Source organism: Pseudopipra pipra, chromosome Z, assembly GCF_036250125.1.
Source record: "Pseudopipra pipra isolate bDixPip1 chromosome Z, bDixPip1.hap1, whole genome shotgun sequence".
Taxonomy (NCBI): Eukaryota; Metazoa; Chordata; class Aves; order Passeriformes; family Pipridae; genus Pseudopipra; species Pseudopipra pipra.
The window spans coordinates 73,751,495-73,764,029 of NC_087581.1; the positions used below are offsets into that span (position 1 = coordinate 73,751,495).

At 38.7% G+C, this 12,535-nt stretch overlaps 1 long non-coding RNA gene across 1 annotated transcript; it reads right to left on the minus strand.

Moving 5' to 3' along the window:
* Positions 1–5,645: 5,645 nt before the first annotated feature.
* LOC135406735 (uncharacterized) lies at positions 5,646–11,969 on the minus strand. Its single transcript, XR_010426449.1, has 2 exons — positions 7,003–11,969; positions 5,646–6,663 (listed from the first exon to the last, which is right to left on the minus strand). It is a non-coding gene; the product is annotated as an uncharacterized LOC135406735 (long non-coding RNA).
* Positions 11,970–12,535: the final 566 nt, after the last annotated feature.

Sequence of the window (12,535 nt, forward strand, 5' to 3'; positions counted from 1 at the left end):
GGGCTGCCGAATCTCCGTTGGGATATCTTAGTAGCAAAGACAAAAAAACCTTTCACCCTTAAAGCGCTGCTTCAAATCAGAAGTAAAGCAAATAAATACACTTGTCTGTTCCATTTTACGAGAAGTACATAACTGCTAAAGTGCTCTATTTCACATTTAAGACCACGCTGGACAGGCAAGGTGACTGAACATTTATTGTGTATTTTTTAGGGTAGATTTGAAGAAAAGTGGGCCAATGGGGAAAAGTCTGAAGCTCTCCTGCTTAAGAACTGGCAATTTTTTACACACAGACATTGTGCAGTTTTGTCAGCTTGGCGAGCTTCCAAACGTGAAACTTCTTTCAGAAACTGAGATATTTATCAACAAGCTCAGATGAGTCACAGAGTTCTTTGTGGAGTGATTAATGAATACCAAATAAAGCAAGCCACAGAAGGATGAGTCATATCATCATAATACTGAGGAAATAAAAAATCTGGCCCTTCTGGTTTTCACTCCTTTTGTGGCCTTTTCTTTGCTTGGTCCCTGTTTATTCTCATCATTCAGAGAAATTTCCAGCCAGTGCACTTCAACTTTAGTTTCTTTAATTGATTTCTTTCTGTAGAGCTGATTCACAGATGAAGGAATTTTTGTCCACCTGATATGGGTATTAAACAACGTCCAAGCTGCAAACTCACTATTTTTTTTTCTCCTGAGTCAACTAGTGTTAAAGGCTAAAGAGTTTTGCTATGAAGCAACAAAGTCCAGTACCCTTTCCAGCAATGTTACTACTTAAGAAGAATCAGAATCATAAACAGAGATGCCAGAAGTACATGCTAGTAAGTTACATGTACTTGATACATCAAATATATTTAAATTTCATCAAACTTCTAGACAAAACTACACCTACTGATTGCAATTCCATACAGAGCAACTGCATCTTGCATCTCATACTTTTATCAATTTAATGACTTTCATTCAACTTTTTATTACAGCGTTTTTTCCTTAACCTTTGCCCCAAGGAGGGAGTCATATAATTTTTTTTTCCTCGTGTACCTTCTTAAAGATAATCATTGCTACCAAGAAGGATGGGCCTAGTGAAATTAAGAAAAAAATGTTCAGAATTCCAGTCACAGGTTGAGTTAGCAGAGAGGGGAAAACAAACAAACAATCAACAACCTATACCATGAACTGAGCGATTTTGTTACCAGCATCACTGAAAGAATAAATACACTGTCACATAATGTCAGTGATTCAGAATGAAGTGTTATAAATGTCAGTTCTTATAAACTGTGGTGGCAGAGGTTAGAAAAATATCTTGGGGTTTTTTTCCGATCACTGTATAAAGATGGTTCAATATATTCCCCTAATTCCAAAAGTTGTATCTAAAAATAAAAAAATCTTTGTCGTATTCCCAAAGCACCTCTTGCAAACACCATACATTATACTTACACAGTGAACTAGTTACTGGTGACAGCTGGCAGAGAAGTTTTCTCCATATATGCAGTCAGTTCAGAAATGTTCCTGTATGTCCAACATATGGGAGCAAACAAAAATCGTTTGTCCCAGTAACATTCTTGTGCATCTCAGTTCCCTTTGAATACAGTTCAACATAAAGTTAACCCCAAGACTTCCACATCTGCAGGAACAATCATATCGATGCTATGTGACATAAACTGAGCAAATTAGAAAAGAGCAACCAGAACCACGCAAATTGGGATAAATAAAAGCCAAAATCAGTGTATCAGGCTGCCTGTCACATGCCTGTCTGCAGTGGTCACTAGGGTTCACAATACACATGCAACGATGCCCAGATGTGCAGTGAAGTTTGAAAAAACATGCTCCGCCTTTTTTACAAAGTGTGTACAGTGAATATTAAACAACCTCCTGAAGTTCACTCACCCAGAATCAGCACTGAATCCCTATTATACACTGCACTATGTGGAATGCTAATGACTATTTAAACTAATTCAGAGTGGATGTGTAAAGAGCTAGGGCAGTGACAGGAATGCAGTGTATTATAAGTGCAAATTGTGATGTACCTTTATATATATTCCTTTTCTTTCCTCTTTATTTCAAGCAGATTTTTTTGTAAAAAAATTGGCTGTTTGTGACAGCCTTGGAGGACAGAAAATGAGGTTTTCACATCAAAATAGTTAATATACCCGCAGTCTAATTTTGATTCAGGAAAAAGGAAAAGCTACCATGTACTAGAATTATGTCAAAGGCTGGGGAGATGGACTGAATCGTAAAGAAAATGGATAGGAAGTTTCATTAAAAGTGTGTTATATGGAAATTCCCTGTAAGCCACAATGCTTTGTAACCTCATACCTGCGTTCTAAATATATTTGCATCAGATTTCAAAGAACTACAACACCAAAGTATTAGGAAGCCTTAGCCAGGCAACAGCAAGCAAGTGATGTGACAGCCAGTTATTTATGTAACTAGAAAGATTGTATACACAAAGACATACAATCCACATTAGCATATCTCACTTTTTCCTTCTATATTCTGAAAAATACCACAGCTAATACATCAATCAGCAGTAGAGTCTGAGGACTTCATTTTCTGCAGTTCACTACAGCTTCCACTTATTAACTCAAAAATGGGCTAGTGTCTTTTTTAATTGGTTTTTTTGTGAGGCTTTTTGGAGGGTTTTCTTTTTTTTTTCTCTGGCAGGGTTTCTTGTGGCTTGAAAGAACCAGCATTCAGATAATACTTGTCTCAGGCTGTGGCAAACCACAGTTAATAGGATCTACTCCATTCTGGTTTTGTGCTTCTCTTCTCTCAGAGGGGGTATTCCCCAAATCACCACTTCAGTAAATCCCAGTCTAAAATTAACTCATTATTGGATAAATATATCTCCTGAGGAATGCTGCCTTGAAGAGGCAGTCATAACCTAAATTTTTTTGTTGTTGTTGCAGAGGGAACTTGCACAAAACTGAAACGAACTGTGAATTCTCTGACACATACACTGGTACAAAAACATGAGCACCTGACAACAATTGAGTATCCAGAAGAACCTACTTGGTTTCAAAGTAACTTCTGCTCTGCCTGAAGAAGCAGCAAGGACTTCCAAGAAGCTGCAATACTTTCCAAGAAAAATGCAAACTGCTAAACTTGAGGGCAGACCTAAATTTTGGATACTCTAAAATATCCTGACACCCTGTTATTACATATGACTCTGTGCTTTAATCTGAGATACATTAAATACAGCACACTGTGTTTCTACAGAGCAAGTCCTTGGCTAGAAATGTGTACAAATTTCTACATCACATTCTCTCTTGGCTGATCAGACCCATTCCTTACTTTCTTCTTCCCCCTTCCATGCTCTAAACAGCTCAGTGGCAGGTGAACTGTGCTTTTCCCAGGACAGAGGTAGCAAAATTGTTGCTGCTATGGCTTTGCAAGATGCTCAGAAAGTGGAAGGGCTGGAGAGGGGCTGAATCTTGCTGAATGAATATGCAGTAAGGGAGGGGGGGAGGGAGGGAGAGACAATTCTTTTAAACCCTTTTAAAAAAAGCAGGTTGCTATCTAGCTGTCCTTGACGTTTACTCGGTTTATAGCATCCTTTTCCCTGATTAAAACAATAGGGAGTTTGTTAATTTTTTTATCAAATGCATAACCTACTACTTTATCGCCCTGTATAAACAATTTCAAAACTAGAAAGCTTATTTTAAAGATTCATTCTTTCAAGCTGCAATTCTGGGAACAAATTCTGAGCGCAGAAAGTCAAGAAAAGCTCATGTTGCTTGCACACAACTCCTGCCAAATACATTCCAGCAGGCCTTTATTTTACATCAGAATTGCATTTTAGCAAAACAATATATGCCCACCTCTGCCTGGGTTAAAGGCCCTAAGGTGGTCTTTCATAAGAATGCCACCTAATGTCATCTCAACTTCATTTTTATTTCGCTCCAGCCCTTTACTTTTCAAGCAGAATTTCTTTCATCCATACCCAAAACAGTGTTCAATTCAGAAGTCGGATTAAGTGTTTTAAAATATCCCATCTAAGAGTAACCACAGGCACATTCTGTGGAACAGAACAGCAATATATTTTAAGCACAACGTATTTTAAAAAGGAATTCACAAACAGAAAATAAAAGAGCCCCAACACAAGCTAAAACTAAGCCTGACATGGAACAGACTTGTCCCTCTCCCCTACAGAAACAAGCCAGAAAACAAAACATAACAGCCAAGAAAAACAGCAAAGCAAATGCCAGCATGATCATCATTTTGTTGGGATCAAGTTTTTCTCAAAATTAAGGATTTCCGAGACCCAGATGACTTCAGATTGTAAAAAAAATTTGCATGATCAGCATTCAGGAAAAATAATTTCCACTTTCCTTTTAATTTTTTATGTCTAATTAATAATTAATATGAGCACAATTATGTTTATTTCTGCTTCACATAAGGAAGCCATCACCACAGTTCCTACACATTTTCAAATCTTTAAGTCATTCAATGAACACTTCACAGTGGACCCTGATCTCTTTATGTCTTTGGTGGACACTTAAGCCAAGTATGTGCAAATTCTCATTTTCTTGCTGATTTCTTTCATTCCTGGACTTTCTATTAATATAATTCTGTCAGCAGTAACACACACACACACACAAAAAATAATTCCTAGCAGGCAAGCACTGCAAGTTGCAGTAAAAAGCTCCTTCAAAAACCATCCTCATCTGTCCAGAGCTGTTTAACCATGTGGCTCTTCAGAGCATAGCTTTCTCATCAAGCTCTAAATGGAAAAAAAAAAAAAAAAAAGGATTAAGGGCTCTTGAATGGATACTAGAAGTCAAATAAGAAACTGTGGAGGATCATGGAAACTATAGCAACTTCTGGTAGTGTATCTGTTTATAAAAAGAAAATAAACTGCAGCATTTACACCAGATAAAGCTGGTGCCTACCACCAGCTTCAGATATAAATCATTACAGCAGCTTTGCTCAGGTGATCATAGGGAAGGTTTATTGTCAGTAGTTTCTTGTGATAAAGAAAAACAGTTCTTGTCTAGTAAGACAGACATGAAGAAAACATTTCCTCAGTCTTCATATTAACTCAGAGCTTTGCAAGACTCATCTTTGATAATTGAAGGCACTTCTTTTCTTCAAATAAAGTCAGTGTCATGAACAAATCATTATCACATATAATTTCTGAATAGTCTCACTTCCAATTCCATTTATCTTAATTTTTTTCTCCTCTGTTTTCAACTGTTATGTCCAGTGGACACTCTAACAGCCTTGCGAAGAGCCATTTTCAAAGAGACATTTCTACTAACAAACAAGTAGTGCAATTGATTTCCATTTCAGTGTTAAGTATTTAATAGTTATCAAGTAAAAAGGCACAACCACAGAATAAGCAAACCAAAAGGCAGCCAAACAGATTTTACTGTTTAGGCAGACCCTGAGCTACCCTGGGATGTCTTGGGAGCCCACTCAATAGCAGCTTGTCTTGCAGGGGCACAGCATGTTCTGCCAAGAGACTGCACACAGCTGGTTTGGGGCACAAATGTGGGGGTTTGGGTAGCCAGGGGCTGCAGGGGTGCCCTGAGGGGAGGAATCCATGAGCAGCCACAGCCACCCCAGCTGGCTCTGCAACCAGTGTGCATCCCATGTGTGTGCTGGTTTAAAGGTAAACCAGCAGGGGAAATGAACCCAACTCAAAAGAGAGATTATAAGTCAGAATAACAATTTAATAAAATAATACAATAAGTACGATTATACAGACAAACAATTGGTTTTAACCCACAAAACCCAAATGTATAACCCAGCACCCTGGGGCATGAACAGAGTGGTGTTCTTTGGGCCCCCTGAGTCCAAAGTAAAAGGAGAGGGGAAAACCTGTTGGTGAGAGTGCTGGTGCAGTCTGGTCAAGAGTGATGGTCTCAGTCTGGTTGAGAGTGGTGGTCACAGTCCTTCTCTGGATCCCATGAGTGGTTAAAAAAGTCCCAAGACTCCAAGATTACATATCCTCCAGTTCAGGCAGGAATGCCCAGTGCCTCCCTCAAGGCGGGGAGTTCCACAGTGGGTGTGAGGACAAGAGCATCCTCCTGTCTCATGGGCCTCTTAACACCCAGTTTATAGCCTGGGGAGTCAGGGCTGCTCTGGGCAGAGGGTGTAAATGGTCTACTGATAACAGTTTCTGGGAAATGGCATGGAAGGCTATAGAATACACAGTTTTGGGTTACACCCATCCAGTGATGAACTGGTCCCAGCTGTTCTAACTAGGACAATGTCACACACCAAAACCTCCAGCAACCACATGGTGCCTCTGCTCAGACATGTCTGAAAAAGAGTGGCAGCTGCTGAGAGAGGACAGAGACACGTGGACGGGGACACTGCTGGGGGCACAGAGGGACATGTGCTGCTCATGGATGCTCAGTGCCAGAGGGAGTGCAGCCCACAGCCAGGATGCCCTGAAGGGACTGTGACTCACCAGTGGCACACACTAGGGTAGGAACACCCCTGGAGAGCCACAGGCCACAGATAATCTTCATCAGCACAGGGACATTTCCAAAGGGACTGAGAGAGAATATGTGCTAGGGCAAGAACTTCCCCAGAGGGACTGTTACCTGTACATAAACAGAACTGGAGGAGAGGAAAACAGAAAGAAAAGACTGGTAGAAAAAAAAAAACACACTAGGGGTACCCAGTCCCTCAAATTGTGGCTGCTTTGCTCACAGCTGGTCCCTGAGTGTCACCAGGTATCTGTCGAAGGGCCTCGGTCCGAGGGGGGAAGAAGACACACAACACACACGAGGGAGTGAGACAAAGAGATGTCTGCCCGCTCAGCGCAGCGGGCAGCCTTTTATTAGGTTCTCCCACTTCTACTTTCCCACACACACAACACAAACATATTTCCACAAAAACACTGAGGAATGCGCACCTGCACTTCAGCCACACAGCTCAAGGCTGTGTCCATGGGAACTATCTAGTTAGCTTCACTGCTCCCATGGAAAATGGCCCAACACCTTGTAACATTCCAAACTCCTCAAACTTCAGTTGTGGGGCTGTGACTTCACCCCACACCTGAGTGCAGTCCCACCAGCTCAGGATGCTCTTACAAGAGAGCACGTGAGAGGTACATGAAAGGTGAACCCCTTACCAGCTCTTTCTGCACTCTCAAAGATGATGGTTTCATTTCAGTCCTGGAATTAAGAGTTTCACAAATATTTGTTTCCTCTAAGTGCTGTTATATACATCAGTCTCCTGATGTATATAATATATACATTATATATATATATATTATATATATATATGTATACATATATATAATAGTCTTTCTTCTGAAAGACCATTGAATCTGTAAGTTTATGAAGTGTGAGTCATACAAAATACATGCTGTATGATTTCTTCTCTTTAAGGTAACAAATAACTGTCGAATAGCACTTGTTTCTAGGTAGATAGCAGGCATTAACACTAGTTACTACTCCATAAGTAGTATTTGTGCCCCTAAGATGGTACTAAATAATATGCCAGCATGGTGTCAGGTTGAATTATTGGCTGCATTGTCTTTAAGAGACTGTATTAAACCTATATTTGACGTATTTATGGTCCTCAGAGATCTTCACTGCACCATGAACAAGGTTACCCCTGGAGTTCTGACTAAATCACATTTTCACAGCTGCAAAAAAACCCAACAAACTACCACATTTTGCCAACCTAAATTTTCCAATGCATTTTTGTTCAAAATACTCTACACTCCCCTGCCTCTCATCTGGAACTGCTGTGTAGCACCTGCAGACACTTTTAGAAGCCCACTTGTCAAAGGTGCTCGGCAAGGTCACGCCACAGCTTCAATGGGAAACGAGCTTTTATTTCACTCAGGCTTGGGAAAAGTGCTCCAACCACGTTCCCCCCTAGAAGTACAAGTCATGCACTGCTACTTTGAAGTGGGACAGGCTAGACACAGCAGCATTTACAGAAAATATTAAAAAGATGTGGCCAGTGGTAACTTCAGTGTTGCCAGTTTTAAGTAAAGGTAGTTTTAGACACAGGATCTTTCAGAAGTTGTCACATGTAGAGCTCTTTTTAAGCTGAATTGGAATTTTTTACAAACATGATCATTATTTTCCAGTTTCTGTCTGTTACAGAAGCAGAACTAGTAACTTTGTAGTGAAAGCTTATGATTTCAGGTTGACACATCACTGAAATAGTCAAGAGAACTAATAACAGAGGCTTCTGCACTCATAATATTTTCCCAGTCCTCCATCTTTTACAAGCCTCTCAGTGCACTTGTGACATGCTTGCTTAGAAGGGGAGCACCATTCAGATCCCACAAGTGCTTCAAAAACGCAGAAGAATGCCCAAAGAAAGGGATAGAACATCCCAGAAAATGGAAATTTTATACCCACAGCAGATAGCTCTTCCACTTTATGTGGGACAACTCTTTCTAGGACTTCAAGTCTTTAGAGCCTGAGGAAGGCATGACCTCTTCTTTGGATTACAGTACTTAAATTTGTGTGGAAAAAACTGCAGACAGACTATGTCACCCTCTCTGTGCAAAGACTGGTCTATCCATCACTTGGCACGGCAACCCAGCTGTTGTCTCCCCGTTCTTAATGCTTTTTTTCTGGAACTAGAATCCAGTAAATAACTTACTTTGCAAGATTTCCATCAATTTTCATCAAAGAAAACAGAACCCTTAGTTAAACTTCAAATGAAATAGAAAGTCTCTTATCTAAGCAACATCAGAGATAAAAACAGACTTCAGATATTTTTGTTACCCGAAATTCCCCTAGAAAACTAAAATATTGTCCCACTGAAACTTCTCTCAGCTTGTCCACAATATGAGGTATAGATATCTTGAACACCTTCATGTTTGAACATGTCTTTTTCTGCAGAATCATCTCTTATTCTGATTAAGTCTCATTATTTGAAAGTTATTTGAGATAAGCAGAGCACAAATAAGCACAACCACGAGTGGAGTTATTCAATAATAGCTACAGAAATTAAATATACATCTGCTTTAATCAGAATTACCTTTCAAGTGTGAACAAGCTCCTTATTACATTGTTAGAAACAGAGGCTGAATTACAATGATCTGTTCAGAATACAGCTGCACAGATATACAAGGAAAAATAACTAAAATGTATTATTTTCAAAAGTACCTTATTAAAGCTTTTAGGCAAAAGTCACTGCCATAATGACACAGAGGACAGGCCACAGAAGAAGCATTTCAAAGGAGCTCCAAACCCCCGACCTGTGTGAAAAATATATTATAAAGAAAAAGAATAATTACACACACACACACCCAAGTGGACCGTACTTCATGAAGAAGTCATTTTTAGAGTAGAATCAATATGTCTATAGACTAAGACAATAAAATATGATTATGTGAATTTGTTCAAATAAGTAGATACATATAAAGATAACCCCTGTCTTAGCATTTAGCAGTCTTCTAAGCAGTAGGAAGGAATAAAAATGCTTCCATTCTGATTACTTTTTTTTGTCTTAACGTCCTTTTCATGCAAGAAGAGCAACAACAGCTATAACTACTCAGAAGGAGACACACAAATTACATTAGCAAGAAGTGATTCCTGCTGGCATGGCAGTTCCAGAAGCTGCTGTATTGATCCCTTTTGGACTGTCAGCCAGATTTCTTCTCTCTTCTGATATTTTTGAACAACAACTATTGCTTCTTGCAATTATTTTCCTTTGTAGAATTAATGATAGCAGCAGCATAGAAACACATATGTTTTACAAATTGATTGTTACTGCACTTAGTAACTCATTTGTGTGATCAGACTGGTATGGAAATCACTGGGGTTCTATGTTAGGACCTTGGAAACCATAACGGGGCCACAGCTTGGATGCTGAAGTGCCTAATGAGAATTTTTAAACAGTGGCTGTTGATCACTCCCTGGAGAGAGCAAGAGAACAAGTCAATTCAGTTTGAAAAAAAAAATCTGACTCATGGACTGTGCAGAAATGGAGCAGAAGCTGTGTTTGGCAAACTGTTGATGCATAAAAATCAACAGCAAGGAAACTAAGTTAAAATTGTTACAAACATTTTATAGAGGAGTAATGAGGAAAATGAAAAAAAATAAAGAAATGGAATTTGAGGGAATGTGATCAGTCACTTTTCATTCCTTTTCCATTATCTTCTTTTTTTTTTAAATTTATTTTGTGTATATTTTATCCTTCAGCTTTTATGTGTGAAATCTGCTGCTGTGGACAGAAGGAGATTGCACATCCTCACTTACAACGTGAAAGATGATGGTGTAAAGAAACAATAGTGCATAAATTTGCAAATAAAGATAACACTCCTCTTACATTTACAGACGTGTCAGTTAAAGAACTTGTGTTTTAGACGATACATTAATATATTTTAATTTATGGTTGACTATAACTAAAGTATATTTAATGTATTTATATTCCCCCTTTTATTCTGTTCTTCACTTTTGCTGATAGTTTTGTGCATAAAGAAATGACTGAAATAGAATTGTATATATAAAGATTACTGAAAATAACAATTGAAATATAAGGAAAGAATAAATAGTTTCATTAAGAAGAAAAAATATTCTGATGCAGATTGACATCTTTGTTGAAGCAAATAACATAACTATGATGGAAACAGCAGAAGGAAAAACAGCTTTCTTGTTTAAGATACAAAAGGGGCCATATTTTTGAGCCTTAAGCCAATGATCATCTCTCAGAGCACCAAGTGCAGGATTCGTGCCAACATCCACATGAACTCCAGATCCAAAAGGCTTTCAGGGCTGGGTCTTCCACCTCAGCTCTGGCATGAATTCCACTGGCTGTAGTAGAAGTTTTCATTGTTAACAAACCAAACACATTATTTCCACTGGAGAGGGTTTTAAAGGCCCTCATAGGAGAGCCAGCTGGAAAGCTGTAATCTCTGAAGTTCCTGGCAGAGAGTTCACATGGTGGCCATCAGACACTTTATCTTTAGACTCCTTTTTCTTATTTAAATAATTTCTTAAGGAAGTCTTCACTAAGTGAAAACCGTGGCTTGCTTCATCAGAGTTTGGCACATGCACCACCTCGGTCAGCCACACAATATTAGGAGATAATTAGGCAACACTTATTGTGGCAGGAAGAATATTCACCACCTCAACTTCTCAGCCATTTTGAAAGACAGAAGGGTGGACATGGACCATGGATTTGTAGTCCTCAGGACACAAGTGGTCAGGCAAGCTGGCGAAAAAATCAAATCTACTTTTTGAGGAAAGGCCTGGTTTCCTAATGGATCCCTCTAGCAAAGAGGCTCAAGAGATGCCTGATGTTACTGATGCTACTCTTAATTATACACCAGGAAATAAAAGAAATCTGTTTCAAATGTGTGCTAAAATCAACTCAAAGCTATTAGTCTCCAGCAAAAATATTATACCATCCACAGGTCTCAAGAAGGGAATCCTTAATTGTAGTTAAATGTCAGTGCTGCCATACATAAAAGAGCCATTTGAACTGAATCCATTGCAAAGTACACATCCAGCTCTCTATGAACACAGAAAACAGAAATAGTAGCCGGGAACTACTCTACTTTCCTCTACTCTACTTACTGACTACTCTATTCTACTGCACTTTCTCACAGTATGTTTTTCCTGCACAGGCAAAACCCAGCAGAATACTGAAGGGAGAGAAGAGGAAGGAAGTAAAAAAAGGAATACTATCTAAAGATTTCAAGAAGGTTTTTTTGTTTACCTTGCAAGACACCAGGGCAAGAATCTTAAATAATGAGGTTTAATTTGGCATGAACCACTCATGAGATCCCCTCTGCTTTTCTTCACATTCTTCATTTCTTAATCCTCTGATCTGGTTTACACTAATGATAATTAGCTTTACTTTCTAAGAGCCTTATCGCTAACAAGATACAAGACAATTCTGTTTGGCCTGTCTGGATTGCAGCATATCTTTGATTTGCTTTTTGACCGTGTCTCATCTATTTAAGTAGTAATTTGCTTCCTCCTAGTTCTTTTTAAGAAAGATTCAAAATAGTGGCACTCAGAGCAAATAAGCAGCATCTTCACATATAATTTACTATCGTGGACATGGAGATGGTCACCTCTGTTTTTCATTTGAAGCACACAGAGTAGGTACCTGCAAAACAGAAATAGATTAAATACAGAGAGTTCTTACTAAATTAGTTCTCTTTATGCCCACTAAAATGTGGGCATTTCAATTAATATTGTTATTTTGTTGTGGAGTAAGTTTGTAACTACTGCTCTCTGTGTAGGGTTGGCATTACAAAACTAAAATATGTCAAACAGAATGGGAGAAATATTTTTTCTCCATATGTCATTATAATCACTAAACTATTAGTGTAGATTTTTAATTACATTTCCATTATCTGTGCTGTGAAACAAAAGTTAAACAATATGCAACACATAGTGATACTCAGATACTGCAGCCAGACTTATAAAGATCTCAGTCTGGTAAATAATCTCGAATAATTTTTAAAGGGAGTGAAAAAGCAAAACTTAGGCAAGTTTTGAAATGGTAATATCTCCTCCCTCAGGGAAAAACAAATGAACAAACAAAACCCACAAAACCACTAATAAAGCAAACCAACCAAACAAAACCCACAAAACAACAATGA